This window comes from Muntiacus reevesi, chromosome 11, assembly GCF_963930625.1.
Source record: "Muntiacus reevesi chromosome 11, mMunRee1.1, whole genome shotgun sequence".
Classification (NCBI taxonomy): Eukaryota; Metazoa; Chordata; class Mammalia; order Artiodactyla; family Cervidae; genus Muntiacus; species Muntiacus reevesi.
Window position 1 is genome coordinate 41553893 of NC_089259.1, and position 16963 is coordinate 41570855.

Below are 16963 nucleotides of genomic sequence, written 5' to 3' on the forward strand. Positions count from 1 at the left end.
TCTGTCCAACCAAAGCTATGGTTTTTCTATAGCTTTGGAAAAGTATTGAAAGTATCCATACAGTCATGTATGGATGTGAGAGTTGGACCATCAAGAAAGCTGAGCACCAATGAACTGATGTTTTTGAACTGTGGTGTTGGAAAAGACACCTGAGGGTCCCCTAGATAGAGAAAGAGATCAAACCCATCAATCCTAAAGGAAATAAGTCCTGAATATTCATTGGAAGGACTGATGCTGAAGCTGAATCTCCAATACTTTGGCCACCTGATAAGAACTGACTCATTGAAAAAGATTGAAGGCAGGGATGCTGATGCTGGGAAAGATTGAAGGCAGGAGGAGAAGGGGTTAGGATGAGATGGTTGGATGGCATCACCAACTCAATGGATATGAGTTAAAGCAAGATCCAGGAGTTGGTGATGGACAGGGAAGCCTGGTGTGCTGTGGTCCTTGGGGTCACAAAGAGTTGGACACGACTGATTGACTTAAATGAATTGAACTGAGTCTACACAAACTTTGCTTTCCTGACATTCCACGAGACATCAAAGAAATCCACTCTATTGATAATTTATATTATCATGATAATTGACTTCAGTGAACAGGAAATGGTGAGCATTCTACATAACTTAGCAAAACACATGTATGCCAGAAGTTGAGACATGAAACCCTATGAGGTTTTGAGGATTTGCTGCATCTGTAGACTTTTCTTTCTTTTTTCTTTTTTTTTTTTTTTTTTAATTTTATTTTATTAGTTGGAGGCCAATTACTTCACAACATTTCAGTGGGTTTTGTCATACATTGACATGAATTAGCCATAGAGTTACACGTATTCCCCATCCCGATCCCCCCTCCCACCTTCCTCTCCACCCGACTCCTCTGGGTCCTCCCAGTGCACCAGGCCCAAGCACTCGTCTCATGCATCTCACCTGGGCTAGTGATCTGTTTCACCATAGATAATATACATGCTGTTCTTTTGAAACATCCCACCCTCACCTTCTCCCACAGAGTTCAAAAGTCTGTTCTGTACTTCTGTGTCTCTTTTTCTGTTTTGCGTATAGGGTTATCATTACCATCTTTCTAAATTCCATATATATGTGTTAGTATGCTGTAATGTTCTTTATCTTTCTGGCTTACTTCACTCTGTATAATGGGCTCCAGTTTCGTCCATCTCATTAGACCTGATTCAAATGAATTCTTTTTAACGGCTGAGTAATATTCCATGGTGTATATGTACCACAGCTTCCTTATCCATTCATCTGCTGATGGGCATCTAGGCTGCTTCCATGTCCTGGCTATTATAAACAGTGCTGCGATGAACATTGGGGTGCACGTGTCTCTTTCAGATCTGGTTTCCTCGGTGTGTAGGCCCAGAAGTGGTATTGCTGGGTCATATGGCAGTTCTATTTCCAGTTTTTTAAGAAATCTCCACACTGTTTTCCATAGTGGCTGTACTAGTTTGCATTCCCACCAACAGTGTAAGAGGGTTCCCTTTTCTCCACACCCTCTCCAGCATTTGTTGCCTGTAGACTTTTGGATAGCAGCCATCCTGACACTCGTGTAATGGTACCTCATTGTGGTTTTGATTTGCATTTCTCTAATAATGAGTGACTTTTCAATAACCTCATGGTCTAGATAGTAATGGGAGAACCAACCAGCCAGCGAAAATGAAGCACAGAATTTATTAGGCTCCTTTGGATTTTTAAGGCATATAAGAATATGATTCAAATATATTTGTTGTTCAAATCTATTCAGGCTATTGATTTCTAATGGGGCTAGTATTTGCAAGTCTGAGTAGTTGGGTAAGTTTCCCTGCCATTTGTGATATAGGATTGAAAATTAGTTCTGGGAGTGGATAAGAATTGGGGGAAGAGAACTAATGGATAAGAATGTGGGGAAGAGAACTAGCACGTGTCAGTGGTTAAAAACTGGCTCAAACTTCTTAAAGTTTTATAGCAAGACTACACTCTGTAAGGGGGCTTCCTAGGTGGAGTTAGTGGTAAAGAACCCATTTACCATGGAAAGATATGTAGGCAATGCAGGTTCAATCCCTGGGTCAGAAAGATCCCCTGGAGAAGGGCATGGCAACCCACTCCAGTATTCTTGCCTGTAGAATCCTATGGACAGAGAAGCCTGGTGGGCTACAGTCCATAGAGTCGCAAAGGATCGAACATGACTGAGGCAACTTACCATGCACGCGCGCACACACACACACACACACACACACACACACACACACACACACAGTCTCTGTAAATAAGACTTACTTTGGGTTTGAAAAAGAAAACAGCTATCGGAGCACTGTTGGGCTCACGTGGTAACCGAAGTTCTTATCATGGAACATCCAGGGACTGAAAATTGTTTTATGTTAATAAATCCATTGGATAATGATGTGAAGTAGGCATAGAGCCCAGCCATTGCAATTATTAAATGGAAGCATTGTCTTCCAACCAGGCTCAAATAGGTCTATATGTCACTGGTAACTTCTTTCCTCTGCTCAAATGGGGTTCCTTACAATAAATTATGGGGAAAAAAAAGAAGGATTGAGTTCCAGTTTAGAAAAGGATTGCTATGCTACACTGGTGCTAACCAAGAACATGATGAAAGAAAATCCTTCTCATAGTCAAAGCTATGAATAGTACACTTGGATGTATTCAGTTCAGTTCAGTCACTCAATCGTGTCCGACTCTTAGAAAACTCATAAACCGCAGCATGCCAGGCCTCCCTGTTCATCACCAACTCCCAGAGTTCACACAAACCCTTGTCCATGGAGTCGGTGATGCCATTCAACCATCTCATCCTCAGTTATCCCCTTCTCCTCCTCCCCTCAATCTTTCACAACACCAGGGCCTTATCAAATGAGTCAGCTTTTCGCATGAAGTGGCCAAAGTATTGGAGTTGCAGCTTCAACATCAGTCCTTCCAGTGAACACCTAAGATTGATCTCCTTTAGGATGGACTGGTTGGATCTCCTTGCAGTCCAAGGGACTCTCAAGAGTCTTCTCCAACACCACAGTTCAAAAGCATCAATTCTTCGGCGCTCAGCTTTCTTTATAGTCCAACTCTCACATCCATGCAAGACCACTGGAAAAAAGATAGCTTTGACTAGACAGACTTTGTTGGTGAACAAAGTCTCTGCTTTTTAATATGCTGTCTAGGTTGGTCATAACTTTCCATCCAAGGAATATGTGTCCTTTAATTTCATGGCTGCAATCACCATCTGCAGTGATCTTGAATGCAGAAAAATAAAGTCAGCCACTGTTTCCATTGTTTCCTCATCTATTTGCCATGAAGTGATAGGACTGGATGCCATGACCTTAGTTTTCTGAATGTTGAGCTTTAAGCCAACTTTTTCACTTTCCTCTTTCATTTTCACCAAGAGACTTTTTAGTTCATCTTCACTTTCTGCCATAATGGTGGTGTCATCTGCATATCTGAGGTTATTGTTATTTCTCCCAACAATCTTGATTCTAGCTTGCACTTCCTACAGCCCAACGTTTTGTATGATGTACTCTGCATATAAGTTAAATCAGCAGTGTAACAACATACAGCCTTGACGTACTCCTTTTCCAATTTGAAACCAGTCTGTTGTTGCATGTCCATTTCTAACTGTTGCTTCTTAACCTGCATACAGGTTGCTCAAGAGGCAGGTCAGGTAGTCTGGTATTCCCATCTCTTTCAGAATTTTCCACGGTTTGCTGTGATCCACACAGTCAAAGGCTTTGGCGGTCAATAAAACAGAAATAGGTGTTTTTCTGGACCTTTCTTTTTATCCAGTGGATGCTGACAATTTGATCTCTGGTTCTTCTGCCTTTTCTAAAACCAGCTTCAACATCTGGAAGTTCATAGTTTACGTGTTGCTGAAACCTGGCTTGGAAAATTTTAAGCATTACTTTACTAACATGTGAGATGAGTGCAATTGTGTGGTAGTTTAAGCATTCTTTGGGATTGCCTTTCTTTGAGATTGTAATGAAAACTGACCTTTTCCAGTCTTTGTGGTTACTGCTGAGTTTTCCAAATTGCTGACCTATTGAGTGCAGCACTTTCACAGCATCATCTTTCAGGATTTGAAATAGCTCAAATGGTATTCCATCACCTCCATTAGCTTTGTTCGTAGTGATGCTTCCTAAGGCCGACTTGACTTCACATTCCAGGATGTCTGGCTCTAGGTGAGTGATCACACCATCGTGATTATCTGGGTCATGAAGATATTTTTTGTACAGTTTTGTGTATTCTTGCCACTTCTTCTGTATATCTTCTGCTTCTGTTAGGTCCATGCCATTTCTGTCCTTTATTGTGCTCATCTTTGCATGAAGTGTTCCCTTGGTAATTCTAATTTTCTTGAAGAGATCTCTAGTCTTTCCCATTCTGTTGTTTTCCTCTATTTCTTTGCATTAATTGTTAAGGAAGGCTTTCTTATCTCTCCTTGCTATTCTTTGGAACTCTGCATTCAAATGGGTATATCTTTCTGTTTCTCCTCTGCTTTTCACTTCCCTTCTTTTCACAGCTATTTGTAAGGCCTCCTTAGACAACCATTTTGCTTTTTTGCGTTTCTTTTTCTTGGGGATGGTCTTGATTCCTGTCTCCTGCACAATGTCATGAACCTTTATCCATAGTTCATCAGGCACTCTGTCTATCAGACCTAGTCCCTTAAATCTATTTCTCACTTCCGCTGCATAGTCATAAGGGATTTGATTTAGGTCATACCTGAATGGTCTAGTGGTTTTCCCTACTTTCATCAATTTCAGTCTGAATCTGGCAATAAGGAGTTCATGATCTGAGCCACAGTCAGCTCCCAGTCTTGTTTTTGCTGACTGTATAGAGCTTCTCCATCTTTGGCTGCAAAGAATATAATCAATCTGATTTCAGTGTTGACCATCTGGTGATGTCCATGTATAGAGCCTTCTCTTGTGTTTTTGAAAGAGGGTGTTTGCTATGACCAGTGTGTCCTCTTGGCAAAACTCTATTAGCCTTTGCCCTGGCTCATTCTGTCCTCCAAGGCCAAATTTGCCTGTTACTCCAGATGTTTCTTGACTTCCTACTTTTGCGTTCAAGTCCCCTATACATGGACCACAGCCTTGTCTAACTCAATGAAACTAAGCCATGACATCTGGGTCCACCCAAGATGGCTGGGTCATGATGGAGAGGTCTGACAGAATATGGTGCACTGGAGAAGGGAATGGAAAACCACTTCAGTTTTCTTGCCTTGAGAAACCTATGAACAGTATGAAAAGGCAAAAAGACAGGACACTGAAAGATGAACTCCCAAGGTCTGTAGGTGTGCAATATGCTACTGGAGATTAGTAGAGAAATAATCCAGAAAGAATGAAGGGATGGAGCCAAAGCAAAAACAACACCCAGTTGTGAATGGGACTGGTGATGGAAGCAGGGTTCAATGCTGTAAAAAGCAATATTGCATAGGAACCTGGAATGTTAGGTTCATGAATCAAGGCAAATTGGAAGTGGTCAAACAGGAGATGACAAGAGTGAACATCGACATCCTAGGCATTATATCTACTACTGTGGGCAGAAATCCCTTAGAAGAAATGGAGTAGCCAGCATAGTCAACAAGAGTCCAAAATGCAGTACTTGGATGTAATCTCAAAAACGACAGAATGATCTCTGTTTGTTTCCAAGGCAAACCATTCAATATCACAATAATCCAAGCATATGCCCCGACCAGTAACACTGAAGAAGCTGAAGTTGATCGGTTCTATGAAGACCTATAAGACCTTCTCAAACTAACTTGGATGTATACTTTGTATGAAAAGAGAGAAGTCTAAATTGTACATGGCCTTCTGAGCACAGGAAAACAACTTAGCTTGCTGATAAGAGGTCTGAAAGGAACAATAGGGAAAGATCAGTGGCAAAGAAATCTGGGGTAATCTAATGTCAATAGATCTGTTGGAGTGATCATAAAATAAGGATCTTTCTCTAATGCTCAGCATAAAACACACATTACAGAGGAGTCTCTCAATAACCAGGTAGACAGTTACTTGTGTCATGTTCATCAGCTATCATCTTTCCTTAGCCATTGTGTTCCTACAATGGGCCCATAAAGAGATCACCAATATAGCAAGGGTGGAAGTTATGCCCAGGCCTGAAACTATGAACTGTCTCTCAATAACTTTTTTCTAGCTGTGACTTCCTAATACAGTACAATTCTTTGGGGAAGACCAGCTAACCAGCAGGTGAAAGTGAATTACCTAGGTCCCATTCTATGTTGCAGGTGACAGAATTTAATCTTTCCTGAAACAGCAACATGTTCTATACTTAGATTTACCTTCTTTGCCCATCAATATCACTTAATGGTGTAGGGAATTCCTAATTCATTGATATAGTATGATTGACAACATTATGAGTAGGCTTTTGAACACAAGATTCATTGGTCTTATTATATCACTGTTTTGTTTACATATTTAAATGCCTAACCGTGAAAACAGAAAAACAAATGAAAGCATGCATCATTAGAAAACTGTCTACAGCAATAAAGATAAGTGCTACTAGTATTTTTCTCACCATGTCAAGCACTTTGCTCATATTTTCTTATTTGATCTTATTTATGCACACAAGTAATGAGACTCATAGAGAATAGGAAATGTATTCAAAGACATGCATATAGATGCTAATTTAAATCTAGAATTATATATCTTTTTATGGCATGAAACTCCTTTATTTTCTATTGGCGTATAATTGATTAAAAATCTTGTGATTGCTTCAGGTGGACAACAAAGGGCTCAACGACACATACGGAATGGTGTATATTTAACCCATTTCTCTTTGCATGTAACTTTGTTTCTTGTGATGGTATTAAATTATCAAGGACTAAAGTAGGCCGGGATTTCCCTGCTGGCTCAGGCGGTAAATGCGTCTGCCTACAATTTGAGAGATCCAGGTTCAATCCCTGGGTCAGGAAGATCCCCTAGAGAAGGAAATGGCAACCCACCCCAGTACTCTTACCTGGAAAATCCCTTGGATAGAGGAGACTGGTAGGTTACAGTCCATGGGGTCGCAAAGAGTTGGACCCAACTGAGCTACTTCACTTTTACTTTCAAAGTAGGCAGACAAATTTCCATGAAAGAGTTAGCCAATGAATTAAACATAGTGAAAGAAGAACTGCAACAAATTGGAAAGATAGAATTGTGTATAGAATACTTGGGATATAATAATAATTCTGATCAAGGGTAAACAGATGACATATTTTGGAAGACCAAAAGAAAACAAAGTAGACTAAACAGAGTGAGATCAGGTACAAGTGACTTAATGACAACTTAAATTTTGACACCAATTTACAGTTTGATAGTCAAATAAATTGACAATACCTTTGACAGAAATGGAGAACATTCAGAAAAACCTAACATCTGACAAAGTACAAGTTTTTACATGACTCACTATTGAAGTGATAAAGCACACTATATGGGAAGTATTAATATGTGGCAGGAAGCTAGAAATGTAAGTGCATGAAAAGGTAAATCTTGGATGGACAGGATCCGAAGTCATTTTAATTGGAGAATTGAATTTCTTTTTGGTTTGGTCAATATGGCTGATCTAAGGAAAAGGAAGAAAAGATATATCTATGAGACAGCATATTAAAAAGCAGAAACATTACTTTGCCGACAAAGGTCTGTCTAGTCAAAGCTATGGTTTTTCCAGTAGTCATGTATGGATGTGAGAGTTGGAGTAAAAAGAAAGTTGAGCAATGAAGAATTGATGCTTTGAACTGTGATGGTGGAAAAGACCCTTGAGAGTCCCTTGGATTGCAAGGATATCAAACTGGTCAATCCTAGAAGAAATCAATCTTGAATAGTCATTGGAAGGACTGGTGCTGAAGCTGAAATTCCAATACTTTGGCTAACTATTGTGAAGAGCTGACTCAGAAAAGACCCTGATGCTGGGAAAGATTGAAGGCAGAAGGAGAAGGGGAGGACAGAGGATGAGATGATTTCATGGACATGAGTCTGAGCAAGCTCCAGGAGTTGGTAATGGACAGGAAAGCATGGCGTGCTACAGTCCATGGGGTCGCAAAGAGTCGGACATGACTAAGCAACTGAACTGAACTGATGAGACAGAGAAGGCAAGTGAAAGAAAATGTTAAGGAGAGTTTAACTAGGAAAACTAAAAATTACGGTAAGTTCAAAGGGAAAGAAAACAGAAAAACCCATAAATTTGCTATTAGTTTCCTTAAAGAGCATTTCCAGTCAATTTGTAGGTAAAAAACCTGACTGTAGAAATTGAAAGCATGAATGAATACAATGATAGCAGAAACAAAATATGTTTTGGAGAACTACAACACTGAAAAGAGAGAATTCAATACCATAATTTTATAATATTTATTGCTTGCAAAGTTAAGGCTCAACCTTTACTAAATCCTTGATAATTATTTCAAAGTCTGGAACAACCTAGGTACTCAAAATATTTCTTAGAATAAATTCATATAATGACCCTCTTCCAAAGCAGATGGAAGAGTCTTTGAGAAGAAACTGAAGGCAATCATGAAAAGAAAACTCAAATGGGCATAATGAAAGTGCCATAGCAAATGAAAGACTGTAAAATAAAATGCTTCCTACACAAGAAGGATTAATAGCGATAACTGTAAGCAAAAGTTAAAAAAACTAGTCAATATGTTAAAACAGTTCCCTGGACTTTAGTTTTGAGAATTCATTGCTAGACACATATAGAACTCTAAAGGATGAAGGGTGAAAAAATATGAAAGTACACAGACCAACACAGAAATAAAATTGAGGGAAGAGGTATAATACTGATAACACAGTATAAAGAGGATATAGCTCATATATGAAAACGTACAGCTGAAACATAATGTTTTGTGTCAATGATCATGACATTATGTTTTTAATTTTTTGTATTCATTTAAAAGAATGCTTACCACATGTTCCATGTGTTTGAAGAAAAATACTCAAAATTATCAGCAAATGCCATGTTTAGTTTAGATTTAATAAAATAAATGTAACATCTACATAGTCTTAGACTTTGATGTAAAGAACAGAGATTTTTCATTTTTTAAACTGAACACTAAAAAAGGTCTTAGAAGAAATTTATGAAAAATTTAAGAAAATTTATAAAAAAATAAATTTTATTGTCATTATTTCATGAGAAAAATGCATTAAGATTAGAATTTTAAACTTTGTTGAAATCAAGAAATATGAAATTCAAGAAACTCTTGATAAAGTTACTTTGCTTAAACCTTATGAGTCTCAACTAGGGTATTTTTAGGTATAGCTGAAGTTATTGTGAAGATTCTCACCTTGAGAATAATAGGATATGAATGTTAGAAGAAATGTATATACAAAAATACAATGTGCATTTCAGCTGTATTTCTATTGTGTATATTTTCTTTTCAACATCCTTACAAATCTTCAACGCAGTCATTTTTCCCATCAGTGGGAACTTTCTACCAATTGAAGAAGGTGATACTATTAAAAAAAAAAATTCTTTGTACTCAATTCAAAGCATTCTTCTTGCATCTTATTCCCAATGGTCCTGGTATCATATGAGGACAGAACTCCATATAATAATTAAAGAACCTATAAACTATGGGTTACACATGTTAGTCTCATAATAGAAAAAAATAGTAGAAGAGAAGAAAAATCAGAAACCTGTTTGAACATCTATATTTGCCATTTGAGGAAACTTAAGCATAGAAAGTTTAAGTAAATGGTCCACACTCATTGCAACTTATATGTGATTGAGAAGAGCAACCAAGGATTTTAAGTCTGGCTCCAGCATTCACTATATCTGGCTCCAGGCTGAACTATATTGGGTTTGATATGATCGTGATCAATTATCATGTTATGATTTTTACATTTTTTGGAAGATTTACAACCTATGGTTTTTAGTTAATCTGTTCTCTATGATAGCTCGCATAACTATACTTCCTACAGTAATGGAATGCCTTACTAAAATAACTACAGTAAGTAAAACTGACTATATCATGGTTATCCTGAAAAAAATAAATTCACAAGGTAATTAAAATTGCTATCCTTACTTTTCTTCCATTTTGAGTAAATTCACTTTGTTTCCTACCTCTAAATTGCATAGAGCACACACAAACATTTGTCTGGATTGGTTCAATTTCAACTTCGTACAGATTACTCTCATCATAAGTCTCCAAGCAATGAGGTTGACTAACTCAACAGAATATAAACATGACCAAAAGTTGTTTTTTCAAATGTGATGTGAAAATAATGTGCTTACATGAAATAACAATGTTGATAATATGGCAATGTTATTTGACTTTGATGAATTTTAATCACTTCTTTTTAATTCTGAACTCAATTCTTAAAATTACATGAGAAGGAGGGCAGCATACACTGTAGCTTGGGACCTTTCTTCTTTATGCTCTAAATTAACCAAATTCTTGGACTGGTATCATTTATAGCTATTGATATTGAAAAGTAGATGATGATTTCTCCTTTTGGTCAATATTAAAACATTCATTTATTATTCACTCTACGACAAGCCTTTATGTCAAATTCTGGGCATTAGAGAGGAGGTAAATGTTTTGACTTCAATTGGCCTAGCCTATACAAAATCTTGGGCTTCCCTGGTGGCTTAGATAGTAAAGAATCTGCCTGCAACACAGGAGGCCTGGCTTCGAACCCTGGGTTGGGAAGATTCCCTGGAGAAGGGCATGGCAACCCACTCCAGTGTTCTTGTGAGAATCCCCATGGACAGTGGAGCCTGGTGGACTGCAGTCCATGTGGTCACAAAGAGTCAGACACAACTGGATGACTAAGCTCAGTACAGCACATAAAATATCTTAAATTCCAGCCAATTCCATATCATTTGAAATAGTTGTAACTATGTAAGTATTACAGTTGTGACTTCATCCTTTAAATTTATAAGATATTGAATATGCTATTTAATATTCACAACTCAATGAGGTAGAGAGTATGATCACACTCCTTTTAAAGGTAAGTAAAGTGAGTCACAATGAAGTTTCTTGGCTTGAATGGCTTTCCAAAGTGGTCATGTTAAAAATCCAAGCAGTTGGGTTGTCCTGAGTGGCTCAGTGGTAAAAAATTGACCTTCTGATGTGGGAGACATGGGCTGGATTCCTGGTCTTGGAAGATTCCCACATGCAGCAGAGTAGCTAAGCCTGTAATGCAACTATTGAAGCCCATGTACCCCAGAGCCTGTGCTCTGCAAAAGAAGTTACAGCAATGAGAAGCCCATGAGCCACAACTAGACAGTAGCCCTGCTCTCCACACTAGAGAAAAAGCCCCTGCAGCAAGAAAGACTTAGCCACTAATTAAATATATATTTCATGTCAAGCAGTCTGCTTCCAAAGTCCGGTTATTAGTCCCGTGCCACACTATCTCCTTGCCAAAATAATCCCTGATAAGTGGCTGGGGGCAAAACACTGGAATAAGTAAGTCAAAGTTTTACAAATTTATACTGTCACAGCACCCCAGGAAATTATTTAACAAGATTGCCACACTAATCAATTAATGCCCCCGGATTAACCCAGTGTATCAAAATCTCCCAGGAAACTAAAGTAACTGGCATAAGAATCTTGATTAGCAAAGTGGCTTCACATAGTGAATTTTTAGCAGGTAAATAAAGTATGTGTTTTCTTTCCTTGTTAACATCCCAAGAGAGTTACCACTTATTAAACAGTAACTGGGGTTCCACAGGATTCACTGAATAAGTACTTGACAGGACTGGACGTTTTAATTACAGAAATGAGACTAAATCTATGACTCAAGATTCCTTGGAGAACTTTCATTAACTACAAACCATCAGACCAATTACGGAGCCCGGTCTTTGATTTCATTCAGCAAGGCAATGAAAAGGGGATTCACAAAGTAGGTTTACAGGGGCACTTGTGAGAAAATGGTGTTTTTATCGTCACTTCAAGGCCCACTTGATCAACATACAGGCTGTATTTTAATATCAACATTTAATATCAATACAAAATATGTATTTTAATATCAATATCAATTTTAATATTAAAATTGTCTTATATTGGTGATATTTTTAGTATTTTTCTTTGTTTTTTTTCTTAGCTTGGGGTTTTCCAAATTTCCTGGAATTAGTATTTTTTATAAAAAAAAACAAAATCTCAAAATTATGTTTTTTATCATCTTTATTTTATCTTGACTACAGAGCCTTTATGAATATGGTTTAGTTCTCATTCAATCATTCTCTTTGGTACTAGAAAATAATTTTTCTAAGGAAAGCAGCAATTTCTATCTTGATTTTCATACACGACACTTCTTCATTTGTAATGAAAATTTATTTGACTGTAATTATTACACACGCTATTACCATTCTGTTCCATCTTATCAAGACTATTTAAATAGTCTAACTTTCAAGGGACTAGAAAAAATACATTCATTTGGATTTCAGCTTATATGAGCAAACTTTCTCAATTGTTAAGAATACTACTGTATTACCATGTTTTGATAACATCTTGTTATTCTGCAAGAAATTAGTTTTTATTGTTCTGATTTAAATATTTATTTTCACATTCAAAATACTATCTGATTTTCAAACTTTCCCTTAAATCTCAAAAGGATAAAACATTTTTGCAATCTTTATCATCTATTTCTTCAGAGTTCTGCCATAATCTTTACCTCACTGAAAACAAACCAACCAACCAACCAACAAACAAACAAAAACAAGAACAGAATGATTGATAGATTTTCAGTATTGGTCCATTGGGGACCAAAATTTTTGGGCAAAGTTCTAAAACACAGTTTTGAATATTTACCTAATAATATTTCAATTAAAGAAATGACCATTTGAACATGTGAACAAGTATCCTTTACACATAGATTCATCATGGCTACTAAAGCTATATTGCGCTATGCCTGCGTGCCTGCTAAGTTGTTTCAGCCATGTCCAGTTCTTTGTGAGGGACTATAGCCCCTCAGGTTCCTCTGCTCATGGGTTTCTCTAGGCAAGAACATTGGAGTGGGTTGCCATTTCCTCCTCCAGGGACTCTTCCCAACCCAGGGATAAATCCTGCATTGCAGGTGGATTCTTTACCACTGAGCCATCAGGAAAGCCCAAATTGTGCTATATTGATGATTGAAATGTAATACTTTGAGCAACATTGACATAGACACTGCAAGCTTCTGATATGGCAAATATCCATGGTCATGTTCTATGCAGCAGGTATTTACAGTCTTCCTTCTATTCATATGGTAGTTGTCTTTGAAAAATTCCTAGAAACATTTAATTTATATAAAATATTAAAAATATGCTGTGTTTATATGTAAATTTTGCTTTTAGTTTCAGATAATTCTGAATATCTGTTTACTTACTTGAGTGCCTGGCTAGATATTTGAAAATCATAGGTAGAAATGGGCAATTCTTTATTGTTCAGGACTAGCAATGTAGCAAGAAAGTTGATTGCAATTTAGGTAGCATACTCTTTGGGAAAAATTGGAGAGGATAGAGGACATAGATATAACCAGAAATATTAATTAAACAAAATAGAGCATTGCTAAAGAGTGCTTTGGGGGATATGTAGGGAGTTGGGCCTTTATATTGTAAAGAAATTAAATCAATTTGAGGTTTCTACCTAAAAGAAGATTATATTAGTAGGATACAGGATAGATTAGAATGAAGCAAAATGGAGACAGAGAAATGTTTAAGGCATTTGAAAACAAGAATTTTCATACATGGAAGTTAAACAGTAGGAATGAAGAAGGAGGAATCTGTTTCTACCATGAGTTTACTAACCTATGTTACCTTGTAGATGGTGAAACTGTTATGCTCAAACTACTGCACAATTACACTCATATCATATGCTAGTAAAGTAATGCTTAAAATTCTCCAAGTCAGGCTTCAACAATACAAGAACCGTGAACTTCCAGATGTTCAAGTTGGTTTTAGAAAAGGCAGAGGAACCAGAGATCAAATTGTCAACATCTGCTGGATCATGGAAAAATCAAGAAAGTTTCAGAAAAACATCTATTTCTGTTTTACTGACTATGCCAAAGCCTTTGACTGTGTGGATCACAATAAACTGAGGGAAATTCTTTAAGAGATGGGAATACCAGACCACCTGACCTGCCTCTTGAGAAACCTGTATGCAGGTCAGGAAGCAACAGTTAGAACTGGACATGGAACAACAGACTGGTTCCAAGTAGGAAAAGGAGTATATTGTCACCCTGCTTATTTAACTTATATGCAGAGTACATCATGAGAAACGCTGGACTAGAAGAAGCACAAGCTGGAATCAAGATTGCTGGAAGAAATATCAATATTCTCAGATATGCAAATGACACCACCCTTATGGCAGAAAGTGAAGAAGAAATAAAGAACCTCTTGATGCAAGTGAAAAAGGAGAGTGAAAAAGTTGGCCTAAAGCTCAACATTCAGAAAACTAAGATCATGGCACCCAGTCCCATCACTTCATGGTAAATAGATGGGGAAACAGTGGCTGACTTTATTTTGGTGAGCTCCAAAATCACTGCAGATGGTGACTGCAGCCATGAAGTTAAAAGACACATACTCCTTGGAAGGAAAGTTATGACCAACCTAGACAGCATATTAAAAAGCAGAAACATTACTTTGTCAACAAAGGTTCATCTAGTCAAGGCTATGGTTTTTCCAGTAGTCATGTGTGGATATGAGTTGGACTATAAAGAAAGCTGAGCGAAGAATTGATGGTTTTGAACTGTGGTGTTGGAGAAGACTCTTAGAGTCCCTTGGACTGCAAGGAGATCCAACCAGTCCATCCTGAAGGAGATCGGTCCTGGGTGTTCATTGGAAGGACTGATGTTGAAGCTGAAACTCCAATACTTTGGCCACCTGATGCAAAGAGCCAACTCATTGGAAAAGACCCTGATGTTGGGAAAGATTGAAGGTGGGAGGAGAAGGGAACGACAGAGGATGAGATGGTTGGATGGCATCACCGACTCAATGGACAGGAGTTTGGGTGGACTCTGAGAGTTGGTGATGGACAGGGAGGTCTGGCGTGCTGGGCTTCATGGGGTCGCAAAGAGTCAGACACAACTGAGTGACTGAACTGAACTGAAAAGTTGGAGAGTATATGTTAGAAAATATAATTAGTTCAATTAGAACACAGCAGCTGTCAGTGGGCTTCTGTAGTGTCTCAGAGAGTAAAGAATCTGCCTGCACTGCAAGAGACCAGGTTGATCCCTGGATCAGAAAGATCCCCTGGAGAAAGGAATGGCTATACTCCAGTACTCTTGACTGCAGAATTCCATGGACAGAGGAGCCTGGTGGGCTAAAGGTCCATAGGATCACAAAAAGTTGGAGACCACTGAGCAACTAACAGAAACAACTATCAATAGTTATACACAGAGATTGAGAACTGAGCTCTGGAACTCAGAAGTGAGGTCTCAGTTTAAGAATAATTATTGAAGCCATAAGTCATGGGTGTATTGGGAGACAGTATAGATAAGTAAGAGAACAGGGCGAAGACAAGAACCCTGCAGTGTGGGAAGGAAGATAGAGTAATCAAGCAAGTATATAGAGAAAGATTTTCAGGGAGCCTGGAGAATTAGAAGCTGCAGGTAAAAGTATAGGGAGCAGTTATTAGTGTTATAATTTAAGTCTGAATATGGTAAGGAATGGAGAAGGAAATGGAAACCTGCTCCAATATTCTTGCCTGGAAAATCCCATGGACAGTGGAGCCTGGCAGGCTACAGTACACGGGATTGCAAGAGTTGGACACGACTTAGCGACTAAATAGGGAGGTGGTAAGGAAATGGTATAAGAGAACGGCTGATAGAATTTGTTCCTTGGGTAGCTACTCTTTCTTCCTATGATCTGATTCAGCATTTCAGTTGGTATATAAACTGGGAAGTTACACAGTTTCACAGTTCTTTTCTTCCTTAAATTTACAGTGTAAGAATTTGAGGAGGAAATTGTGAAAAAATACTTTCATTAAGTAGAAATTCTTTTGTTGATAAAATGAAATATGTCAAACATGTAATTTATGAATTGCTCATTTTCAAGTTGTATAACTTGTACAATTATACATGAATCAAAAATAATAGCTATATATTATACTAACTGATTTAGACACTCATTTATAAAGACATAGATGGTGTTAGTTTATATTATTTATGTTTGTTTCTTTTAGCATATTTAGACTTTTCAGTCAATATTATTATTTTTCTGATGGTGAGAATTAGAAAGAAAATCTTAATGTACAGATGCTTCCTCATTACTGCCAAAATACTTTCCCAATAGTTTATCAAATAAAAATGACACATATTAATAAAATTATATTAGTCATTGAATGAATGACTTTTGGGGTCTTGAAAACAATTTTTAGGTTTTTTTTAAACAAAAGATAAATCTTCATAGTTTAGGACATAGCTATGTGATGAGGAAGACTCACATAATTGTATTTTTGTTTCACTTTGAGCAGTATAATAAAAGAAGTCCTGTTAATATTTTTTCTGAATTCATCAGCTAATATAAAGTTGGCCACAGAATTTTGCCTATCATTTTGCAGTGTTAAAACAGTGTTGTTTTTTACACTATGATATTATAAACTAAATATTAATATTAAAAATAAATATCAAAATATTTTGAAAAATAATATTCAATATTAATGTATTAATGTACTATACATGATGTTGTTGTCTAGTCACTAAAGTTATGCCTGACTCTGTGACCCCATGGAGTATAATCTGACAGGCTCCTCTGTACATGGGACTTCCCAGGCAAAAATACTGGAGTAGGTTGCCATATCCTTCTCCAACTGTACATGATACATATTGCTAATGTCATATGTATGTCAATGTATGGCAAAAACCACTAAATATTGTAAAGTCATTAGCCTTCAACTAATAAAAATAAATGAAAAAAATAAACAAATAAAATTTCTTATTCCATTTAAATATTCATTCTAAATTAAGTTTTTAAATATAACTTCATATAAATTATGATGATTTATAATTTTTTTACATTAAATAATAAAAGTATATGTATATGATACACAAGCATACACACACATACTA

General features: G+C 37.2%; 1 protein-coding gene across 2 annotated transcripts in view; it reads right to left on the reverse strand.

Annotated features, from left to right (window-relative positions):
• The window catches only part of KLHL1 (kelch like family member 1), a 460807-nt gene that overhangs the window by 209337 nt on the left and 234507 nt on the right, over positions 1-16963 (reverse strand). The gene's annotated exons all lie outside the window — the stretch shown is intronic.